This window comes from Protopterus annectens, chromosome 2.part1 (genome assembly GCF_019279795.1).
Source record: "Protopterus annectens isolate FY-2018-M chromosome 2.part1, PAN1.0, whole genome shotgun sequence".
In the NCBI taxonomy this organism is placed as follows: Eukaryota; Metazoa; Chordata; order Ceratodontiformes; family Protopteridae; genus Protopterus; species Protopterus annectens.
Window position 1 is genome coordinate 1,656,576,413 of NC_056729.1, and position 25,944 is coordinate 1,656,602,356.

The window sequence follows — 25,944 nt, forward strand, 5'->3', positions numbered from 1 at the left end:
TTCACGTGAATTGGAAGATTGTTCTAGAGAAGTGGCAGTCTCTGGGAGATGTAACTATCTCTCCAGCATGACTTGTTCATGTCAGAGGCTAGGTTAAGACCTCTGCAGCGAATGACGGTTCTGCAGATTGACTAATGAATGTGTAGCATTTCCATCACGGCCGGGTCAGAGACTGCCCTCTAAGCCAGGCACAGATCATCCTATTGCAACCTGTAGGACACAGAATACAGTGACAGGGCTTTCAGTCTTTCCGAGTAAGACTTGTTTTGTATTCCCTGTAATTTCTTGGTCGGAAACTTCTGTGGTTTCTCCAGTTGTTGCAGGGGTCTGCTGAGGTGCATGCAAAATGGAACACTGCACTCAATTACTGGTCTGATGAGGGCCGAGTATAATGGAATTATAACATCCTTAGATAAGTGATGACTTTACTTATAAGATGTGGCACACAGAAGGATGTCTTTACTACTGTGGATACGTGGTGGTCAAAGTTCAGATTGCTATCACCCTGAGTAACCAGATAATGTACCGCTGGGTCTTTACTTACGGGGGTACTATTTATAATATAATTAGCAGTGATGTCAGCTTTTCCAAAGAGAATAATAATGCATTTTTTTGCATTTAGCTTTAATCAATGGCTTTGGCACCAATCATTTGTCTATATTAACCATGTCTGCAGTATATTGACATCATTGGGGGACTCAATGATTGCTTTCAATTTGCAACTGTCAGCAAACCTGGTCAGCCACAGGCTGTACAGGTTTGCCTGGACTTCTGAGAAATAAATTCTGAACAGTAAGGGACCCAGCAGAGAACCCTGTGGTTTGCCACTGGTGACTGTTTTTTTGCTAAAACTGAAGTCACCCACTTTTACAGTAAGTGTCATTTCAGTGAACCAGTTGGCTACCCATCTGATAATACAGGGGTTAATTCCCAATTGGGAGAGTTTCTCTATAATACTTAAGTGAAGAACTGTGTGAAATGCCTTCGCTAATTCAAGGCAGGTGGTATGCACTCTCTTTTCCTCATCCAGGGCCTTGGTAACTTTCATGAAGAAGTCAACCATGTTTAACAGTCATGATCTACCTTTAATGAACTGAACTGGATTGGATCCAGAGTTTGGAGATTATCTATGTCCTTGTGAATAAGGTCTACAATAATTCTATCGATGGCCTTCCAGATGTGGCTATTCAAGCTTATGGGCCAATAATTCCCAGAGTTGGTTGATGGTCCCCCTTTGTGCAGAGGGATTACTGTTGCTGTCCTCAATTCTGCCTGAACACAGCCAGTTCTCAGGCTGTGGTTAGAAAAGGATCCAAGTGGATCTGCTAGGTCATGTTTTAAGTTGTTTAAAAGCCAACTGGGATGTCATCTGGTCCCACTGATGCCATGTTTTTGACCTTGGAGAGCACTGACTGTTGTCTGATCCCATTGATGCTGTGTTTTTAACCTTGAAGAACACTGACTGTAGTCTGGTCCCATTGATGCCGTGTTTTTGACCTTGGAGAGCACTGACTGTTGTCTGGTCCCATTGATGCCTTTTTTTTTCCTTGGAGAGCTCTGACTGTTGTCTGGTCCCATTGATGCCGTGTTTTTGACCTTGGAGAGCACTGACCATTGTCTGGTCCCATTGTTGCCATGTTTATGACCTTGAAGAGCACTGACTGTTGTCTGGTCCCATTGATGCCACGCTTTTGACCTTGGAGAGCACTGACTGTTGTCTGGTCCCACTGATGCTGTGTTTTTGACCTTGGAGATCACTGACTGCTGCCTGGTTCCATTGATGCCATGTTTTTGACCTTGGAGAGCACTGACTGTTGTCTGGTCCCACTGATGCTGTGTTTTTGACCTTGGAGAGCACTGACTGTTGTCTGGTCCCATTGATGCCATGTTTTTGACCTTGGAGAGCACTGACTGTTGTCTGGTCCCATTGATACCACGTTTATGACCTTAGAGAGCACTGACTGTTGTCTGGTCCCTCTGATGCCGTGTTTATGACCTTGGAGAGCACTGACTGTTGTCTGGTCCCATTGATGCCGTGTTTTTGACCTAGGAGAGCACTGACTGTTGTCTGGTCCCACTGATGCCATGTTTTTGACCTAGGAGAGCACTGACTGTTGTCTTGTCTCACTGATGCCATGTTTTTGACCTTGGAGAACACTGACTGTTGTCTGGTCACATTGATGCCGTGTTTTTGACCTTGGAGAAGACTGACTGTTGTCTGGTCCCATTGAAGCCATGTTTTTGACCTTGGAGAGCACTGACTGTTGTCTGGTCTCATTGATGCCGTGTTTTTGACCTTGGAGAGCACTGACTGTTGTCTGGTCCCATTGATGCCATGTTTTTGACCTTGGAGAGCACTGACTGTTGTCTGGTCCCATTGATGCCGTGTTTTTGACCTTGGAGAGAACTGACTGTTGTTTGGTCCCATTGAAGCCGTGTTTTTGACCTTGGAGAGTACTGACTGTCATCTGGTCCCATTGATGCCATGTTTTTGACCTTACAAAGCACTGACATGACCTGCTCTCTTGAGATAATAGGCTAATGAATGGTGACAGTAATACTTTGGGGGATGACTGTAGTTTTCTCCAAATCTGTCAGCTAGAAGGTTGGCTATTACCTCCAGTTCAGTATGGGTGGTGCCATCCACAAACAGTTTTGTGCACAGCTGGGTATTCCCTTTTAGATGTAGTTATAAAACTGCTTAAGTGGTTTTACACAGCATTGCTGTAGACCTCTGCATAGGAGTCCATGTTATATGCAATTGAGGGGGCTTTGAAACTTTTTATACCATCACTTAGTAGGAGGTAACTTTTCTTAGAAACATTCTTAACCATTTTTGAGATTAATGGGGTATCTGGTCTTACAATTACATTGAATTATGCTAATTTATGGTCCAATCTAACCAGGGAGGACATCACAATGAGGGGGGAAGTGCTCTCCCATGTTAGTCAGTACCATGTCCAGGACATTTCAGCCCCTTATGGGTATGGTGACTAGATGTTCCAGAGCATTTGCAGTGACAAAGTCTAAGAACCTCTGAGCCAGCATGTCTGTGGCCATACATGTTTCCCAATCAATGGTAAGATAATTAAAATCACCCATGAATAAGGTGTTGAGCTGTATGGCAACTGATTCCAGTAAGTTCAGGCATGAAGTATGCTTTCCTGTTTCATGATGGGGGACCTATTGCTATCTATCATGTGGTAAGGGGGTTTGCCTATAGTTAATTGGACATGGAGTAGCTCAAAACAGTCATATTGTTTGACCAGTCTTGAGGTGTATGGTTCTTTCACACTCAGTTTGTTTTTTAAATGTATGGAAGTCATTGTAGCCCTGCACAGCTGGCGTGCTTTCTGCGCCTTTGAAACATGTCTTGGTAACTGCACAGATGTCAGCATCCTCCAAAGTGAGGAGTGCTTCCAGGGAGTGCAGTTTCTTCTTTAGACTCACAGCACTACAGCATTACCTTTTTAACATTATGGTTTTAATGAATGCCTGCCTTTTATTTAACTCTGCCATACATTTAATGACATCTGAATATATATTCTACTGTTGTCAGCCCCTGTGATAAGGCTTTTACCATCCTTGACAAGACCTTATTTGGTCCATGGTTTGTCAGTTCTACCTCAGAGATTTCATTACCAGGTCTCTCATCAGCTACATTTTTACATCTCTGACCTGGTTTTAGTTTGTGGCTTGAATCAAGCATTCCATTACAGCTTTTTTTATTATGGTTTTTACCCAGGACACAAGTTCCACTTCATCAAAACTCTTCATTGACCCTCTTCTTCACCTCTTCATTACTGCTAACTTCAGTGGCACTGGATCTGCTTCTATAACACACGGCCTTGCTGTAGTATTTGACATCCATTCTTTTAATAGATTTGAGGAACTGTTACTCAGCTGAACAGTGATGGACTTGCTTTCACAAGAACAGACTCAGTATTATTATGATTAACCAACCTTTGAATTTTGAGGGAATTGTTAATTAGCCTTGACAGTTTTGGGACTCTGATCTCAAAGTGTTTGACTTATGGCTTAACTATCCCAGCCATTTCACTGCTAGTCTTTCCCAGCTGCTACAGCACAAGCACCAGTGAAATGTAATTTCACTGGTCTTCAGCTGTATTCATATTATCTTCTGGCAACACTGAGATGTGGGACATTGTTACTAGATTTGAAATTTGCTGGGGCCTGGTTTTACATCACTTTGTTGATGGCCCTGGTATATTTCATGTGTTTGATAACATCTATTAAACAACGACCCCCCCCCATTAATATTCCAAAACGTGCACGCTGATTGGTCAGTGTGCACGTTGTAAATCAGAGTTATAGTAATGGAAAAAGGTCCGGTCGCCCGGACTTTTTCCATTAGTATAACTCATTTTTTACAGCAACGGAGAACGCAAGATCTCCATTGCTTTTTACAACCTGTCTCGCTATGTTAAACGAGTTTAACATAGCGAGACAGCTTTAAAAGTTAACGGAGCATCTCCGTTGCTTTTTTAAAGCTGTCTCGCTATGTTAAACCCGTTTAACATAGCGAGACACTTTAAAAAGCAACGGAGATCTTGCTTTCTCCGCTGCTTTTCAAATTATCTCGCTATGTTAAATGGGTTTAACATAGCGAGACAACTTTAAAAAGCAATGGAGATGCTCCATTGCTTTTTAAAGTTCGCTATGTTAAACTCGTTTAACATAGCGAGAAAGGTTGTAAAAAGCAACGGAGATCTTGCTTTCTCCATTGCTTTTGCCCACAGCTCTGATGTACTGCGTAAGTATACGCATGCGCAGTACATCAGAACTGCTGCAGAATACCAGACAGCTGCAGAAGGGCAGCAAGGAGGCATTATATAATGCCATTATTTAAGAAACGTAATTATTTTTTTTCTTAAATAATGTCATTGTATAATAGCAATAACCCTCTGCTGGGTGTGGGTAATGCTGGATTTAGCCACAGTTGTCTTTGTTTGGCCACTCGGGCTTCGCCCTCATGACCAAACCACACCAACCGTGGGTAAATCCAGTATTACCCACACCCAGGCGTGGGTTATTGCTATAATAACACATTCACATTATCCTACTGTGCCATTTTTGCTGCTTCTGGTTGCCTGACACTGATTTGCTGTCAAAGTCTGACTTGATTTGCCTGGTTTGGCAGTCAGCCAGTAGAGACTATCAGCAGGAGATTTCTGGAACCATTATAAACTACTTCACTAGGCTACATGGGCAGCCCCTACTTTGTTTGTTTTTTTTACCTGGACATACTATTAACAGGGATTTTGTAAGTTATCAAAGTTGTCGACTTGCCAAACTAGGGTGCTGCTAGTTACAATATTAGCATTCTGCTACATAAACTTGTTTTATTTTGGATGGTATGGCAGTACCTGTTTCTTACTGTCTGCCTTGAGACCAGTCTGCTTACTGCTTTTGTCAACTTTGGTTCCATTACTCAGTCTTAATATCTAATTGACTCTGTCCAAAGTTTACTGTTTTGTAATTCTTGTTACTGTAGTTGATCTATGGCTCCCACACATTACATATATCCTGATTTCAGTTACAAATAAACAGTTTTCTTTTCCCTGTTGATGAAGCTAGGTTATTTTGCCATTTGAAATTACCTACATTGGTTTTGAAACATTTTATAACTGATACCTGCTGTCATCTTTCACTAGTAATAGTAATAATATGTAACTACCCAGAACATTCTGTACCTTTACCCTGGTTCTACTGTCATATACCCCTTGTGGATCCTTCAGCCTCCATTCCTCCTCCTCCTCTGCTCCCCATCTTTGCTGTACTGTTGTTCAGACTATAATCACAGATGGTTTGATTCTATCATTTGTTTAATTTTCAATACCATCTCATTGAGCCTTCTTTATTGATCCTACTTCTAGAAATTCCTTATTGGATTTACTGGTCATTGCCAGACAATTTTCTCCACAAGCTTCCTCTGATCCTTCTCACGATTACATGAATTGGCAACTTCTGTCAAAGGCTTTACAGAGTGCTGAACACAACTAATCTGGGGAACTTGCCTACAGTACACATTTTACAGACCCACAAAATAAGTTTTTACCTAATTTCCACCAAGTGGTTGTTCTCTGCAGAACCACAGACAACTCATTGGGTCCCCAGTACTGCTCTGCAGTCTGGCAACCCTTATCAAAAACTTGAGGAACCAAATTAAAAAAAAGCTCCACTCTCTGATCTGGAATTCCTCCCTTCTGTCCTTAGCAGGAATGCCAGGTCTGGGTCACGTTCTCACAGTCTGAGCAAAGAAAAAAAAAGGGTCCAATCTGTGATTCGGCTGTTCGCCCTTTTCTCCTAAAAAGGAGTGTCAGGTCCTTGTCATGCCTTCATGTTCTAAGTGAGGAACAGAGAGAGAGAGAGGTGGGGGGGGGGGATCTGTTGACCATGACTCCTTATACTTTTCACCCAAGGAAGCTGCTCCTTAGCTTATGGTTTTATGTCAACATCCTCTACTATTTTCCTACTGTCTATAACATACCTTAATCTGTTCTTTTTCTTTTACGTACCTCATCTGTCTTCACCACTCATTTTTACTCACTTGAATCCAGCGTGACATCATCACACTCTTTTGCTACATCGCATAGCTTTGTACTTTTGTGTATACTGTAAATAACTTCTGTTCTCCCAAACCTCTTGTTGTAACTGAATGTAAAATCATCAACAACTATATTTTTTCATTTGACACAGGATTATACTCCCAGCGTCTGGAAATTAACTGAGCAGATGGTACACAGAGCTCTGTCAGGCTGCAAAACGGTGACAGAAAGACAAGAGAAGACAATGAGCAGACGTCACTCAAAGGACAGAAGCAACAGTCTGCTCAACAGTCCAGACGGCATCAAGTGCAGACGCAGAAGGAAAGAGTACTTCTAGTGCTGTAAGAGAAATGAAGTCACGGAAAAGGGCAGGCTCACATGATGTCACCACAGATACGATTAAGATATTGGGTGCATTAGGGGGAGAAATGGCTCCTGTGCGTAATCACCATGGTATGGAGGAGAAACAGACATACTCCAGACAACTAAAGAAAAAGCAATGTAGTGCCAGAGTACAAAAACAAAGAGGATATTCAGAAATGCAGAGAGCACAGAGATAGCAAACGTATGTCACACTGTGATGGAGATGGTGAGTGATAAATGGACACACAGAGTAGTAGAGAGTCATATAAAGGGTAACTAGTTCAGATTACAATTAGGATGCAGTATAACTGAAACAAGCCTTGCAGTAAGACTGATTTTGGAAGGGAAGCTAGAGATGAGAAAACAGTCCGATTAGAAACTCGTAGAAATGGCAAAAGGTTCCAGAAAAGCTCAAGCATTCTCTCGATGTTTCACAATCCCAAAAACATTGGTAGAATTAGTGCAGGCTATGTTCAGGGAACCAATGATACAAGTATGAACAGTGCTTGGACTCACAGAGGGATTCCCAGTGGGAGTGGTTGTGCCTCAGAGTACCCTCAGGTTCACACTACTGATGGGTTATAATAGCAAACAGATGAGAAGGGAGAGATCACCAAAGCTGCTGTATGTAGATGATGCGGCATTATAAGCAGCCTTGGAATAGGAACTTCATCAAATAGTAGAGGACTGGAATGCAAAACTGAAGGCACATGGGATGAAACAGACTACAGACGTCAGTGGTCATGGCAGCGAATGAGGGAAATCAGAATATAGTGAAAACTGAGATGTAAAAGAAATTATGGAGCAGGTTAACTTCTAATATCTGGGAGGAACACTGAGAACAAGTGATGCCTGAATGAGAAGGTCAAAGCTAGAAACAGAGGGGCTGCAACCAACTGTCCAAGTGATAGGTGTAATATATGACAGAAGAATGGTAAAGAAGTTGAAAGGTAAGTGTGCAAAAAAAATAGTGTGACTTGGACTCATTTCTGGCACAAAAACTGGGGCACAGAAGGCAAAGCAGCTAAGAAAGTGATGGAGATGGAAGTTCTGACATGCACAGTGGAATGCACTTTGTTGAACAAATGAAGAAACTAAATAAATAAAAATGCTGGCAGGCAGAGTTTCACAGGCACAAATCACTCAGGTGATGATAAATCAAAGGTGTATTTAATGATAAAAATCCACAAGAAAAACAAATAAAATGTGAGCGCTTTTGTTAAACAAGTGTTAACTTCATCAGACACCATTAAAATGTAAGACAGCCATTTATATACATATAAAAAACACTCTGATTGGGTAAGCAAAGAGAGGCAGCTAGCTAAGCAACACTGAGACAGAACATTAATTAACCCCTTGATGACTGTGTTACAGTTGAAACTGTTTAAAAATTACTTTGGTTTTAGTTTTATCCTATTTAGAATCATTCATGACACAAGTGTAAGACTAATAATTTATCTTTTAATTGCAAGTTTTAGTTGTATTTAAGATGCAACAGTTTCAACTGTAACACAGTCATCAAGGGGTTAATTAATGTTCTGTCTCAGTGTTGCTTAGCTAGCTGCCTCTCTTTGCTTACCCAATCAGAGTGCTTTTTATATGTACATAAATGGCTGTCTTACATTTTAATGGTGTCTGATGAAGTTAACACTTGTTTAATAAAAGCGCTCACATTTTATTTGTTTTTCTTGTGGATTTTTATCATTAAATACACCTTTGGTTTATCATCACCTGAGTGATTTGTGCCTGTGAAACTCTGCCTGCCAACATTTGTACTTATGTAGTTTGTTTTGCTGCTTCTGTTTTTTTAAATGAAGAAATTAAGTCATCAGACCATAGCCAGCATTAGCAATTACAGGGCCCAATTTGGAGCATTATGATGACCATTATGATGCAGCCCCCAAGCTGACCACACTACCTACCACTCCACCTCCACCTCAATTGCTTTTCACCCTCTGGCATCCTGGACTTAACATTATTTCAGATTAGGTATCAGGAATGCATGTTATTACTATGCAATAAAAATAGAATAATATCTTTATTTTGTATCTTCTATTTTGTTAAAAAAGACAGCACTAAGCAGACCAAATTACTGTGAAGTCAGCTCAATTGAAACATGAAACCTGCTACAATCTTCTGACCCATTACTGTCCCTAACTGTTGTCTCCACGCCCATTATGCTGGGATAAAACGATGCCCAAATGACTGAGTGATTGGGAATGGGCTTGGTGGTTGTGGGGGGGGGGGGTTGGGGGACAAAAAGAGCATTGAAATCTTCTAAAATCAGTTCCACATTTTAGTATCAGGTAACCATGTCTTCCTTCATGGGTTTCCAGTTACCTCCTGCAGCTTTTCTGCACTAAGTCCCTTGCCCAGTTAACACCTTTAGTCATAAAACTGTTGAACTTCGTAAGAGTGATTAATAATCATAATAATAATGACAATCACAGATCTCTCTTTAGAAATGGCATTGTTCACCCACACATAACTATTTCTGGAAGTTTTTTTTTTTTATTTACTTATTTGCTAAACCAGGTAAGTAGATTAATGCTTGCCGACCATTTACAGCCACATCTAGGGCCACAAGGACATCAGTAAAGGTTACATACAGAGGAGTTTCTTGGTAGTGACCAAACAGCAAGTTTTGCCACATGAGATGAAACTAGAATGCCTTACAGAAAACCATATGGATCTAGGGACAACATGCAAAGCTCTCACAATTTGTTCCAGAAAACCATATGGATCCATGAAGAACATGAAAAACTCACACAATATTTTCAGCTTTCCATAGCATGCTTCCCCAAAAAATCTCCTCCTCAATCCCACCTAAATATTTTCTACCTTTAAGTTTCTAGTTGTCTGTTCTACCCCCCCCCCTTTTGTATGTGACTCTGAAACTGTGGTCAGTGGTGTAGCTTGAGTTTGTGCCACCCGGGGCTTCTTTGAATTTGCCGCTCCTTCCCCCTCACAAAATCATGGTCAAATGCCCCCCCCCCAAACTCAGCTCCCCCTGCAGCAATTCTAGTGTCCCACTTACCATAAACACTGTAATGAGCATATTGTTTTATGCTTTACTTCTACAATGATTATTTGGATTTAATTTAAAAATTTTATTTTAAATTGTATAGCATGAACACTGATAGGCATCTGCTATACAAAGGAATACAGTTTATAGAGTTAACATTAAAACTTCTCTGCCCTTGAAACTCACATTCATTGAATTGAAACCCACATTTAAAGAAAATGCATCTGGCCAGTGGCAGATAAAGTTTACCTTTGGGCTGTTTTCAAATCATAGGTCCCTTGCACACATATTTAGAACCATGCAAACATGCACTGTTCTTTGATTCACCTTCCTGATTCCACTAAGTTATATTCCTTGTATAATACAGTACAGTTGTTAGAGCGCACTTTAAATTTATTGTTTTGAACATTTTTCCACTAAGCAATGAAACAATGTATAAACCAATAATGACAAAACTGCCCAATTCAGAACATTTCCCTCATAAAAATCTATTCAAACTTCTGTTAGTACAGTCTGCCACTATCAGTAAATATGCACAATCTCTGCAGACGTAAAAGTCATCTAAATAATTCCACATTAAAGGGATCTGTAACAAATGAAGAGATTGCTGCTAGCAAACAACTTTATATTTCATTGTTTCATCTACAAATAAAGTGCCTGTTGCCATTGAGGAATAAACTGCCTATGTTACATTAAAAAAATTATAAGCTAGTAATATTGCAATAGGGAATGGATGGCAAACTGATAACTGGCTCATAGTTACAAGGTATCTCCTCCAAAGGAGGACATTCTCAGGACTGCAGCATCCACTCCCTTTAAAATACAACACAGTACAGTTATCAGCAATTCATCTACCTATGTGCTGCATACCACTGTAAAAACATGTCTATTGTAATTTGTATGTCAACTGATCATGTCTAAATATCTAAATGTATCTGTAATTATTTTTCTGTGTGGAGCTTTTCTCCCCAGGCCTCTGCAGAAAAAGGGCCTTTTCGGCTCAATCAGACACCCCCGGTTATCAAATGTAAAATAAATACTGTGGGAGTAGAACTCACAGCCTCCTGCATCAAAAGCAAGTATACTACCTGTTGTGCTACTAACAATGGTTTGTTTTAAACACTTTATCATTTGCTAAATAACAGTTTCAGGTTGCAATAAGACTTGGCATAAGCAGCACTAAACTTCTCATCCCCTGAAGCCTTCAGCTCCTTGTAAAATGCACTGGACACTCAACTATCTCTCCCAACTTTGCAGCACGAGAAATCTAGAAAAAGCCAAAACCTATGGGGGGGGGGGACAAATGCCCAAAACCATGGACAAATTTTAAACATTACTTGTATAACCTTAGAGAGTTGTTACAATAAAATGTTTGGTGTTACCATGCATTTCCTGAAAGACAGGAAGACTGAAGCTTAAACGGCTGTCATTATTTAGTGAATTCAGTCCTCACCGATTTGGCAGAAAAGCACAAATTTTAACAGCAACAGAACAAAAGTATAAGCCAAACTTCAAGACATACTGTGAAAATCTGGACAGTTGAGAGCTAAGGCACCTTCTTGAATCACAAGTGGTGGTAGGGGTAGAGAATTCAGGCTCTTGTACCTAAGGTACAGGGTTTGAGGCTAGTTAATCCTACCCACCAGGTATCCCTAACTGAGGTATTTTACACACACACACACACACACACACACACACACACACACACTTCTGTGAATGTTCAGCAGCAGCGGCACTTACTATAGTGAACGATGATGAATGTTCAGTAGCAGCACTTACTATAGTAAATGATGGTAGTACATACACAGAGCACTTATTGTAGTGAACAAGTGAACGATGGTAAAGCAGTTCCATGACACAAAGTAAAGCCTTTAAAAGAAGAGATCAGTTTAAAATTAGCACTCATGGAAAGGACGTCTGAGATGTGATGCATTGATTTGCATTGATTTAGCCTTTTCCTCCATTTTCCTTAATACCTCCTCAGCATTAACACCAAATAATACATCCTTTTGTAGAGGGGCATCTAGTAATTTAGCTTTGACATGATCTGGCAAGGTTTGTTCCTTGAGCCAGGCATGTCTACGTATGACTGATCCTGTAACAGCAGCTCTACACGAGGCCACTAGAGCATCAAAACCACATTGTAAGGTATGTTTACCCACTTGTTCTGCACTATGCATCAAATCCTGCAACTCCTTCAAGTCCGGTTGTTCAGGTTGTGACATTTTACTTTTCAATTGTGATAACAAAAACTGTTGGTACTTTAGCATATGGAACTGGCAGTTTAATGCCCTCATGGTTAAGGTAGCCGAGGTATATACCTTTTTTCCCCACCTTTCTAAGGATCTGGAATCTCTCTTGGAAGGTAATGGATTTTTAGCAGTGGAGGCCTTAATTCCCTTGGGGCCCTGTGAGATGGTTTCTGGGTCAGCAGCATGGCTTTTGTATAGAAATTGGTGTGAGTCAGGAACCCTGTAGTACCTGTCAGGCTTGACTGGGGCTGGAGGTAGAGAATCCGGGTTAAGGCAGGCCTCCAAGTACACATCATCTAGTATGTCCAAGACAGGAGGTATAGCCAGAGGCCTGTGCTGAGGTAGCAAGAGAAATTCCCTAAGCCTTTTCTTGGAATCTGAATAATCTTGGCCTTCCCAGTGGAAGTGTTCCCTTAAGGTATGCAAAGTTTCCCCAAATGAGTAATCCTCTGGGGGGGATACAGAGGGAATGGACTCCTCTGCATCAGAGTCTTCAAAAGGGGAGTAAGAATGTTCTTGTTCATCAGAGTGCTCTGAAATAATGGAGCCCTGATCAGAGGAGGGGGATTCTTCCTCCACTCTGGGCCTTTTGTCCGGGGGGGGGATTGAGAACCCCTGTTAAGAATAATTAAATCCTCAGCCATTTTAAGCATCTGTTTTTTAGGCATGGGGCCTGGAGATGGGCCCTGTGTAGCTTGCCTCTTGGAATGCATGGCTGCTTTAGACTTAGTGAAAGCCTTGATGGAAAAAGAAGAGGAAGGTCTGAAGGCACCTTGAGAGGAGGTAGACCTGTCCACATTTTGAGATTCACCACCAAGAGTGGCTTCGGTATCTGTAGTCGGGGTGTGGGCCGAGGAGCCTGCGACCTTGGGCACAGAAGAGACCGCTAATGAAGTGTCGTTGGTAGTCAGGAGCTGCGTAGGCGCCTCGCTGAGAACCGGACCATGTGTAGTCGGCTTTGGCATGGTGTCGGTAGAGGCTGCGGACCTCGTGTGTCGGTCCTTATCTTTGCGCTTTTTAGACAAAACTGGAGTCGGAGTATCCGACGACATAATATAGTTAAATGTTTTGCCAAAATAATGCTGGGTGAACTCCACCCAACGCTTAATGGTGCGTTTGTTGAATGTAGCACAAAAGCGACAGACCGAGACGTCGTGGTCTGGGCCTAAACAAGGAATACAGAGGGAATGGAAATCCTTATGCGATATTTGCTTCCCACATGAAATACAATTATTAACTTTGTCTGACATCGGTCTGAGGCAAGAAAAGTAATTTCAGGAGCTGGCCGACCAGCACTTGCGAACTGCTTCTGCTTCGGGCACCGCGCGGCAAGAAAGACTGAAGAAAATGGCGTCGGCTGGTTCTTTTATACCCCTGTCGCACTGACGTCAGGGAAGAGGTGACGACAACCGACGCCGGACCTAGACTTTGGAATTCGGCCAACCGAGGACCCGCCTGACGGCAGGAGAACCCTTCTGACTGCAGCTGTATGCACAATGAACATCTGCAGTGGCAAAGCCAGTTCTGGATTTAGAGAAAATTGGCAAATGGTAACGCTTGGAGAAAGTATGTACAGAACTCCAGGTAGCAGCTTCTAGGATGTCCCTGGTAGGTACACCTCTGAGAAAGGCTGTAGAGGTAGATGCAGCCCTGGTTGAGTGGGATCTGATCCCCTGTGGGATAGGTTTTTCATGGTGCTTATAGCAGAAGTGAATGTAATGGTCTATCCATTTGGAGATAGTTCGCTTTGAAATAGCCTTCCCCTCTGTCCCTGCAGCAAATGCCACCAGCAGTTGTTCAGATTTTTTTTGAGGTTTAGACCTGTCCAAGTAGAATCTAAGTTGTCTGTGCAGACCTAAGGAGTGCAGTATCCGTTCACCTTTGTTCTGTGGATTAGAAAAGGAGGTAGGCAAATTTGAAGACCACACTGGATACCACCTTTGCATGAAAGAGGGATTGGTCCTGAGGGACACCCTGTCCGCATGAAAGATGATGAAAGGCTCCACTGCCATAAGGGCCTGTAATTCAGATACCCTTCTTGCTGAAGTGATGGCTAAAAGAGAAGCTGTTTTCCAAGAAAGGAATTTTAAATCTGCAGTAGCAGCTGGCTCAAAAGGAAGAAGGGTGAGCTTCTCCAATATAAAGTTAAGGTCCCAGGCTGGAGTTGGAGCTCTCCTGGGTGGTCTTAAATTTTTGGCCCCTCTGAGGAACTGCTTGGGTAGTGGGGAGAGAAGAGGGGAGGTTCTGTGTTATAATGAGCTGAAATGGCTGAGGCATGAATTTTTATTGAGGAAAAAGACAGGCCCTTGTGAAGCATCTCAGTTAAGTATTGTAAAATCTGAGGTACATTGGGCACTGCTGTGCTCATCCCTTGAGATTGGTTCCAGGCACAGAATCTTTTCCAATTTTTCAGCATAAGATTTTCTAGTACTAGGCCTCCTTGCCTCTAAAATGATATCCATCACTGGTTTGCTGAGTGATGGTAAAGGAGAGCTTAGGTAATTAGCCAGGCTGCTAGGTTCAGTGTTTGAAGCTGAGGGTACAGAATCTGGTTCTCCTGCTGAGACAGCAGGGTAGGAGTCTGAAGCACATACCATGGGGCCAACAATGACACACTGCGCAGGAGGGGGTACCAGTGTTGGTGTGGCCAGGCTGGTGCAGTCAAAATCGTCCTTGGTTTGTCTTGCTTGATCTTTAGTAGTACCTTGGAGAGCAGAGGCAGAGGAGAAAAGGCATAAACTGATAGGTTTTTCCAGCTGAAGGACAGAGCATCCGCTTTCTAAGCTTGTCTGTGGGGAGTCCTTGCACAAAGTTTTTCCAACTGATAGTTCTGGGGGGAGGCAAACAGGTCTATATCTGGGCTCCCCCATTTGCTTGTCAACATGTTGAAAATCCGTGGTTCCAATTTCCACTCATGTGGGTCCATGAGGGTTCTGCTTAGTCCATCTGCCAGTGTATTTAGTTTTCCTGGCAGGAATTGAGCTTGTAGATGTATTTGATAGCTCAAGGCTGTGTTCCACAATACCATGGCTAGTCTGCAGAGAGGGTAAGAATGTGTACCCCCCTCCTTGTTTATGTACCACATAACAGTGGTGTTGTCCGTCTTTACCATTAATTGTCCTGGAAGAATGTGGTCCTTAAAGGTCCATTTGCCCTGAATGCACTTCCCTGCCAGGTGCACCCCCCCCCCCCCACCATGCATAGTCTGATGCATCTTTTGTTAGGGTTTGGGCGGCAGGGGCTAGGGTGAATGATAGTCCCTTGTTTTGGTGGCAGGCCTCTGCCCACCAAAGGAACTCTAGGCGTAGACAAAGAATGATAGGAATCACTGCTTATATATCCTTAGAATGTTGACACCAGAGGCTTTTTAGATACCATTGTAGTTTCCTCATATGCAGTCTTGCATATGGAATTAGAAGAATACAGGAAGCCATGAACCCCAAGGCTTGTAGTATTTGCCTTGCAGATAGCAGGGTTTTTGTGACCACTTGTTTGAAGTAGGTTCATCATCATCTTCTTTCGGCTGTTCCCGTCAGGGGTCGCCACAGTGGATCATCTGTTTCCATTTCTTCCTGTCCTCTGCATCATGCTCTTTCACACTAACTGCCTGCATGTCCTCTCTCACCACATCCATAAACCTTATCTTAGGCCTTCCACTTTTCCTCTTACATGGCAGCTCCATCCTTAGCATCCTTTTCCCAATATACCCAGCATCCCTCCTCAGCACATGTCCAAACCAACCCAATCTCGCCTCTCTTGCTTTGTCTCCAAACTGTCCAACCTGAGCTGACCCTCTAATATACTGATTCCTAATCCTGTCCATCTTAGTCACACCCAGTGCAAATCTTAACATCTTTAACTCTGCCACATCCAGCTCTGACTCCTGTCTTTTCGTCAATGCCACCGTCTCCAACCCATATAACATAGCTGGTCTCACTATCCTCTTGCAGACCTTCCCTTTCACTCTTACTGGTACCCACCTGTCACAGATCACTCCTGACACTCTTCTCCACTCATTCCACCCTGCCTGTACTCTCTTCTTCACCTCTCTTCCACACTCACCATTACTCTGAACTGTTGATCCCAAGTACTTAAACTCATCCACCTTTACCAACTTTACTCCCTGCATCCTCACCATTCCTCTACCCTCACTCACATTTACACACATATATTCTGTTTTAGCCCTGCTGACCATCATTCCTCTCCTCTCTAAAGCATATCTCCACATCTCCAGGGTCTCCTTATCCTGGTCCCTACTCTCACTACATATCACAATGTCATCTGCAAACATCATAGTCCACGGGGCCTTCTGTCTGATCTCATCTGTCAACCTGTCCATCACCACTGCAAATAAGAAAGAGCTCAGAGCTGATCTTTGATGTAATCCCACCTCCACCTTAAACGTATCTGTCACTCCCACCGCAGTCCTCACCAATGTCACACTACCCTCGTACATATCCTGTACCACTCTTACATACTTCTCTGCCACTCCCGACTTCCTCAAATAACACAGCACTCCCAATTTCCTCATACAATCTTTGCTTAGCATAGGAAGCAACTGGTGAAGAGTCAGCATCTTGAATTTTGGAATCACCAAAAAGGTGTTTAGAGTAGGCAGGTCCAGGATAGGACACCATGAATTGTCCTTTCTGGGTACCAGGAAAAATCTCGAGTAGGAACCTTGTCCCTTTTTCTCTTCTGGTACCAACTGAATAGCCCCTATGCTTAAGAGAGAGAGTACTTGCTTTTGGGCCTCTGCCCACTGCTTTGGAGGTAGATGGGGCTAACGCTTGGAGTTCGTGACGTGTGAACGTGAAATCTGTATCCTTGGGACACTATATTTAAAACCCATTTGTCCTGGGTAATGAGTCCCCAGTTCTTTGCATGAAGTGCAATCTTTCCCCCCAAAGGGGCAGTCAGTTGAGAAGTGCTTGGAAGTTTTAAAAAGAAGTCATTGAGATAGTTTACCATGGGGGGAGTTTTATTACTCCCAAATTTGGAAGTGGAGGCCCCCACTGCTTAGTCCTGTGCGTCCCCTGGGACTGAAGCCTGGGTGCTCTGCTGGATCTGGGTTTGGACTGAGAAGGTCTGGAAGAGGCAGGAAAGGACCAGTTCTTAGAAGGCCAATGCCTACTAAATCTTGGAGGATGTACTTGTAAAAAGTCTTTAACAGTTTGCATAGACTTAACTTTTTCCTCTATTTTTTTAAGAACTTCTTCTGCCTTGTTGCCAAACAGGTGGCCCTGATTTAAGGGTGTATCCAGTAATTTTGCTTTAACATGATCTGGCAAGGATTGCATGCCTTCTAAGTACAGACCCAGTTACCACAGCCCTGCAAGATGCCTCTAGTGAATCAAAACCACATTGCAATGTATGTTTACCAACTTGTTCAGCAGAATGCATAAAATCCTGTAAATCCTTATTTTCAGCACAATCAGGAATCAACATAATTTTCTGTTTAAGTAATCCAGTAATATGCAGCTGATACTTTAACATATGAAACTGGCAATTCAAGGCCCTTATGGCCAAAGTTGCAGAAGTGTATACCTTCTTACCCCATCTATCCAGCGCCCTGGAGTCTCTATCAAAGGGGGTAGGATTTTTGGCAGTAGTAGCTTTAATGCCCTTGGGTCCCTGTGAAATGGTTTCAGGATCTGCAGTAGGATTTTTGAAAAGGAACTTGTGAGAGTCAGGAACCCTTTAATATCTATTATGTTCTCTGGAAGCAGGAGGTAAAGAGTCAGGGGCCATGCTAGATTCCGAAAAGGCATCATCAACAATGTCCAGTACAGGAGGTATAGCTAAAGGCCTGTGCTGGGGCAGGAGTAAGAAATCCCTAAACCACTTTTTAGAATCAGAGAAATCCTGACTTTCCCAATGAAAAAGCTCCCTGAGAGTATGCAGGGTTTCACCAAAAGAGAAATCCTCTGGGGGGGGGGGGGGGCAGAGGGAATAGAGTCCTCAGCATCAGAATCCTCATAGGTAGATAAGGGTAAATCGAGGAAACAGACATTTCAGAATCCTGGTCAGAAGTATCATAAGCAAACTCAGTCCTAGGTCTCTTAGAGGGGAAGGTTGGCTTCCCCTGATTAAAGTAATAAGATCTTCAGTCATTCTTACCATTTGTTCTTTAGGCATAGAGGCCTGACCATGAGGTCTGGGTGTCAAGTTTCTAAGCATGGTTCGAGTTTTAGGCCTTGAAGAAGAAGAAGATGGCGCTGGTTTAATATGCAAGTCAGTAGGCCTGAATACATCCTCAGAAACCGGTGCCTGCACAGCGGCTCCGGACCCATCCAAGGTAGAGACATCCGCAGGTTCCACAGTTGAAGCATCTTGCGGCATACCAGACTCCGAATAGATCTCAGTAGAGGTCTGCGAATCTGAAGTAGCAGGTATCAGGGGCTGCAAAAGCACCTCACTGAGTAACGGCGAACTGGGTGACCTGTCTCTGTCTTTATCTTTGCGTTTCTTCAGAATGTCGGTAGCCCGATGGCTTACCGAAGACATATCAGGATAATTGAACTGAGCACCAAAAAATTTAGAAGTGCAAATATACCGACAATGGATAGTTCGTGGTTTAAATGAGACACAAAACCGACGGCAAGGTACGTTGTGGTCAGGGCCTAGCAAATAATACAGTACGAATTAAAATCTTTATGAGGTATTTGCTTTCCACAAGAAATGCAATAATTTACTTGTACTGACATCAGATTAGAGCAAGAAAAAGTTTCCCCAACAGGGTACTTAGCTTTTAGTTGAAGACTTCAGTTCTGAAACTCGAAAACGAAAATTTCAGGAGTCGGCCGACCAGCACTTGCGAACTGCTTCTGCTTCGGGCACCGCACGGCAAGAAAGACTGATGTAATGACGTCGGCTGCATGTTTTATACCCCTGATGACCTGACTTCATGGAAGAAGAGACAGCAACCAACGCAAGACCCAAGACTTTGTTAATCAGGCCGACTGCAGATAACCCAAATGTAATGACTGCAACAGTGAAACACGAAGAACATCTGTGGCATCATTGCAGTACCTTTATGGGTGAAACTGTTTCTGTTACTACTTCCCTGTTTTAGCCAACTGGAATAATTTTTTTTTTAATTTTCTATGCACCTTTACCTCCCTCCTCTCAACATACACACCTTGTGTTTCAGTTCTCTATTTTGGTCCTGTGTGCATCTGCAGCAAATATTTCTCTGCCATACTGATAAACTGGTAACATTATGTCATACTTCACGCAGAAAGTACAGTTGTGTACACTTACCATAAATTTAGTTGTTCGAGTGTATTCACTAATGCAGTCATCACACTTGGGTTATCTGCCTGCAGGTAGCCCTCAGTCGGCCCAAATACAGAGACTTGGTATTTCTGCATCGGATGCTGTTGCTTCTTCCATGATGTCAGGTCATCAGGGGTATAAAAACAGGCAGCCTACGCCAGTACATCAGTATTTCTTGCCCCAGAAGTCAGCAGCCCTCAAACAGGGAGCTAGGAAATGGTGTGGAAAAAACCACCAGTAAAATGTAAATACCCATACCAGTAGGAATAGCCAAAGAGAGGAGAAACAAGAGATAGAGAAAATCAGGGGGGGTGAAGGGAGGGAAACCAGGACTGCAACAGTGAATACACTCGAACATCTACATTTATGGTAAGTGTACACAACTGTACTATGTTCTTCGTGTTTCACTGTTGCAGTCATCACACTTGGGTTGATTCCCAAAGCTGAAGAAGGGTGGAGGCAGTCAAGAAGAGTTAGGGCTGGCTAGTAGGCCTTGCAAGACTGCTGTAGCAAATCCTGCCCTGGATTTGGAAAAGATAGGCAGGTGGTAATGCTTGGTGAAGGTGTGTACAGAACTCCAGGTAGCAGCTTCCAGTATGTCTCTGGTAGGGACTCCCCTGAGAAATGCTGTAGAGGTAGATGTAGCCCTAGTGGAATGTGTTTTGACCCCCTGAGGGGTTGGTTTTCCATGGTGCTTGTAGCAGAAATGGATGGAGTGTGCTACCCATTTAGAAATGATTTGCTTTGAAATGGCCTTACTCTCTACCCCTGTAGCAAAGCTGACTAGCAGCTGGTCAGATTTTCTGAAAGGTTTAGTCCTGTCAAGGTAGAACCTGAGCTGTCTGTGCACATCCAAAGAGTGCAGGATCCTTTCCCTTTATTCTGAGGATTAGGGAAGAAGGTAGGCAAATGGATGGATTGGTTGAGAGCTACACTGGACACCACTTTAGGCATAAAGGAAGGGTTAGTCTTGAGGGAAACCCTGTCAGCATGGAAAAAAATGAAGGGTTCCACAGCCATCAGTGCTTGTAACTCAGACACTCTTCTAGCTGAAGTGATGGCTAGAGCAATGCTGTTTTCCAAGAGAGGAATTTTAACTCTACTGAAACAGCAGGTTCAAAATGGGGGAGCATGAGCTTTTCCAGAATAAAGTTAATATCCCAAGCAGGGTTGGGTGCTCTCCTTGGTGGCCTTAGGTTGTTTGCCCCTCTCAGGAACTGTTTGGTGAGAGAAAAGAGGTGGCTCGGTATTGTAATGAGCCAAGATAGCAGAGGCATGGATCTTAATGGAGGAGAAGGATAGGCCTCTGTGGAGTAGATCTGCTAGGTAATCCAGGTTAGAGGTAAGGAGGGCAGTGCTCTGTCCTTTCCTTTAGACTGAATCCAAGAACAATATCTTTTCCACTTTTCAGCATAGGATTTCCTAGTACTGGGCCTTCTGGCTTCAAGGATGACATCCAGCACCTGTTTGCTTAGGGCTGCTGGTGGAGTATCGAAGGAATAAGACAGGCTGCAAGATTTAGGGTTCGCAATTGAGGATGCAAAATCTGTCCCTCCTGCTGGGAAAGCAGGGTTGGAGTCTGGTGTAGGTGCCAGGGTGACACCATTGTCAGGCTGTGCAGGAGTGGGTACCAGTGCTGGCGTGGCCAGTCTGGGGCAATCAGAATTGTCCTTGGCCTTTCTTGTCTTATCTTGAGTAAAACTCCTGACAGGAGGGGCAGAGGAGGAAAGGCATAAATTGAGAGGTTTTCCCATTGAAATTATAGTGCATCCACCTTCCAGGCCCTGCTGTGAGGGTTCCTGGTGCAGAATTTGCTTAACTGGTGGTTGTCGGGAGAGGCAAAGAGATCCACCTCTGGGGTCCCCCATTTCTGGATCAGAAGGCTGAAGATGCAGGCCTCCAATTTCCACTCGTGTGGGTCTAGGAGACTTCTGCTTAAGTCGTCTGCCAGTGAGTTTTGTTTGCCTGGCAGGAATTGAGCTTGTAGATAGATTTGCATGTCCAGGGCCATGTTCCACAGGGCCATGGCTAACCTGTGCAGTGGGTAAGAATGGGCTCCCCCCTGCTTGTTTATGAACCACATAACTGTGGTGTTGTCTGTTTTTATCAGCAGCTGTCCTGGAAAGAGTAGGTGTCTGAAAGCTGTCAGGGCATTCTGTACAGCTGGCATCTCTTTTTGGTTGATGTGCAGGAGAATTTGACTTGGGCTCCAGTGGCTCTGAATACATTTGCCAGCCATGTAGGCCCCCCCATGCATAGTCTGATGCATCTGTGGTCAGGGTCTGGGTGGCGTGGGGTAGAGTAAAAGGCACTCCCTTGTTGTGGTTGCATGCTTCTGCCCACCAAAGGAACTTTGTCTTTAGACAAGGTATGATAGGAATGACTGTTTCCAGGTCCTGAGAATGTTGGCACCAAAGACTTTTTAAGTACCATTGAAGTTTCCTCATATGCAGTCTTGCATATGGAATTAGCAGAATACATGAGGCCATGAACTCTAGGGCTTGCAGTATTTTTCTTGCAGATAGCTGAGTTTTGGTGGCCATTTGTTTGAAGTAATCTGTCAGATAGAGCTGTTTTTCTGAAGTGAGGAATGCCATCTGGGAAGTTGTGTCTAAGCTTTCTCCCAGGAATACAATCTTTTGAGTGGGTACCAGTTGTGATTTCTTTTCACTGATGGTGTACCCCATTGAAGAGAGAAGGCTTTTTACAAATGCCAGATGCTGAAGCAGCAATTCCTGACTGTCCGCCTGAATCAGGCAGTCATCCAAGTAGGGGTAAATTTGGATTTTTCTCTGCCTGCAGTATGCAATGGCTGGAGCATGGCATTTTGTGAATACCCTGGGTGTAGCAGATAAGCCAAAGGGAAGTGCAGAGAACTGATAAAGCATAGACCCTGCTCTGAAATGTAGATACTTCCTGCATGACTCCCTTATGGAGATGTGCAGATAGGCTTCTTTCAAGTCTAGGGTGACTAACCAGGCATCCTTGGCTAACAGAGGGAGAAGCTGTTGCAGGGTAAGCATCTTCAATTTTGGTACCACCAGGAATGTGTTGAGACTTGAAAGATCCAGGATTGGGCCCCAAGAGCCCTCTTTCCTGGGTACCAGAAAACGTTTGGAGTAGAATCCTCTGTTCTACAAGAACAGGCCGAATAGCTCTGATACTGAGCAGGGAAAGTACTTGGTTTTGAGCCTCTGCTCACTGGTTTGGAGGAAGGTCTGGAAACCCGCTTGGGGTTGGCAGTGAATGGAAACAAAATTTGTATCCCTGGGAATACAATTTGAGGACTCATTGGTCCTGAGTAACGGACATCCATTTTTTTGCATGAAGGGCAAGTTTTCCTTCTGGGGGCAGAAGCAATTAGGCAGGGCTGGGAAGTAGAGTTGAGTAGTCATTGTTAGCCTTTTCCCTAAGGAGGTGGCTTACCACTCCCTGCTTTAGGGGTGGGGGCACTCCATTGCTTAGATCTCTGCATACCCTGAGACTGTAGTCTGGGTGGACTGTTTCCCCTGCATCTAGTTTGGGAAGGCCTGGAGGGGGCTGGAAAGGACCAGTGTTTTTAAGGGCAATGCCTACTGAATCTAAGTGGTTGCACTTGCAGAAATTCTTTAACAGTTTGCATAGATGTAGCCTTTTCTTCCATCTTTTTAAGAACTTCTGCTTTGGGGCCAAACAAACAGTCCTTATTCAAAGGAGCGTCTAGTAATTTAGATTTGACATGATCTGGCAAGGTCTACTCCTTCAGCCAAGCATGTCTTCTCAGTACAGAGCCAGTGACTGCTGCCCTGCAAGATGCTTCTGGGGCATCAAAGCCACACTGCAAAATATGCTTACTAACATGGTTTGCAGAGTGCATAAGCTCCTGCAATTCTTTATTTTCTGCACAATCTGGAAAGGTCAGCACTTTTTGTTTAATAAGTTATTTAATATGATGCTGGTATTTCAGCAAGTAAAACTGGCAATTCAATGCCCCGATAGCAAGAGTTGCAGATGTATATACCTTCTTACCCCATCTGTCCAAATTTCTGGAATCTCTGTCCTAAGGGGTAGGATTTTTGGCTGTAGTAGCCTTAATACCTTTAGGTCCCTTGGAAATGACATCTGGATAAGCAGTAGGATTCTTGAAAAGAAACTTGTGAGAATCAGGTACTCTGTGGTACCTGTCTGATTTCCTAGGGGCCAGAGATAAAGTGTCTGGAGTAAGACTGGATTCCATGAAAACATCATCCACAACATCTAGGACAGGGGTATAACAAAGGGCCAGTGCTGACGCAACTCTAAAAATTCTCTGAGTCTCTTTTTGGACTGAGGATAATCTTGGCATTCCCAATGGAAATGCTCCCTTAAGGTATGCAAGGTTTCACCAAAAGAAAAATCTTCTGGAGGGGAGGCAGAGGGAATGGATTCCTCTGCATCTGAATCCTCATAGGCAGATAAGGGCATGTTTTCATAATCAGAAAGAACAGTCATCGGACTTCTGGTCTGTAGAACCTGTAGGGGACTGGGTTCTTGGTCTCTTGGCAGGGGAAGGCTGGCTTTTCCTAATTGGTGTAATAATGTCTTCAGCCATTATAAGCATTTATTTTTGAGGCATGGGTGCCTGGGCATGCTTTGGTCATCGGTTTTCTAGGCATAGTACGTACTCTGGGCCTAAAAACTCAGTAGTTTTAGTTAAAAATGAAGTTGTCGGTTTGATTCGAATATCGGTAGGATGAAAAACTCCCCAAGAAGCCGGTGCCTGCACAGCGGCTCCGGACTCATCTAAGGTAGAGACATCCGCTGGTTCCATAGTCGAAGAAGCATCTCACGGCAGACCCGCGAATCCACAGAAGCGGGCAGCAGGGGCTGCAAAGGCACCTCACTGAGTACCGGTGGACTGGCAACTAGCTTAACGGAAGCATCGTTGGCAGTTTTGCACCTATGCGGTCTGTCGCTGTCTTTAAGTTTTTTTGGAATATCAGTAGTCAGATGGCTTACTGAAGCCATTTCGGAATATGGTGATCGAGCGCGAAAGAATTTAGCAACAAAGATAGCCAGATGACGGATGGTTCGGGTGTTAAACAAGGCACAAAACTGACAGCGAGGAACATCATGGTTTGGGCTTAAACAGGTGACGCAGTAAGAATGAAAATCTCTGTGAGGTATTTGCTTTCCACAGGCAAGACAATTGTTAACTTTTTCTGACCGGCTTAGAGCAAGAAAAAAGGATCCCCAATGGGGTCCTTAGCTTTAGAAGACTTCAGGATTGTTCAACTTGAAAATGAAAAATTCAGGTAGCGGCCGGCTGGCACTTGCGAACTGCTTGTGCTTCGGGCTCCTCCTCGGCAAGAAAGACTTATGCAATGGCGTCAGCTGCCTGTTTTTATACCCCTGACGACCTAACATCATGGAAGAAGCAACAGCATCCAATGCAGAAATACTAAGTCTCTAGTATTCTTGCCGACTGAGGGCTACCTGCAGGCAGATAACCCAACTGTGATGACTGCAACAGTGAAACACGAAGAACATCAGAAGTTCCCACACATTTGGGAGGGTGGCCTAATGGTTATGGTGTTTGCCTTATAAACACAAGGTGCAGGGTTTGAGTCTCCCAAGAGAAAATTGGCTAGGCTTAAAATGGCTTGCAAGAGCAGTTAGCCTAGTACTAATCTATGAACATCACAGTATATCTTCATTTTTTTCTGCTTGGGGCTGACTATTCCTCAGTTATTTTTATATAATTATACTCATTAAGAATCATAAACCCCTACACCCACATCAGCATGAGAAGCAAAATAAAACAAAGTACCACTTTCAGTCTTTGTATTAAACATTGTCTTATTATCTTCTGCAACAGAAACCTTGAGTGATACACAAACCCAGAAGGTTAATCCAACATCAGTTTAAGGCTGAAAACCCTGTTGATCACCCAGCTAGAGCAACACACTACAAGTGGAGAATGAGCAGCTATAGTTATGAATCATACGAGTGTCACAGAACTGCAGTATTAATAATATACTATCCACCAGAGTAATTAATAACAGGAAATGTAGTCTGTGCTACTGACTGCCACCGATGAAATTTATAACAAATGCAGAAGAGACACTACAGGCAGGAAAATGCCTTGCATGTGACTGTAATGTCTCTTACACACATCTTGTGGGCCACAAAGAGTATTATGACCCTGATACAGCCCAGTGTGGGGTCTCCTGTGGAAGTGAGGCCACATAGGCCCAATTGGCCTAAAACAGACCCTGCATCACAGCTGAAATCAAACTAGTCCCTCTTGCAGAAAAGGTCAAGGAGAACAGATGGAAGTGGTTCATAGATTAGTACTAAGCTAACTGCCTTTGCAAGCCATTTTAAGCCTAGCCAATTATCCATTGTGAGATTCAAACCCTGCACTTTGTGTTTGTAAGGCAAACGCCTTAACCATTAAGCCACCGTTACGAATGCAGGGAAGCAGAAGATATGTGAG

The 25,944-nt window shown here is 43.5% G+C and overlaps 1 protein-coding gene across 8 annotated transcripts in view; it reads right to left on the reverse strand.

The window, feature by feature from the left end:
- AGRN (agrin) overlaps positions 1-25,944 on the reverse strand; it is a 3,161,231-nt gene that overhangs the window by 2,946,631 nt on the left and 188,656 nt on the right. The gene's annotated exons all lie outside the window — the stretch shown is intronic.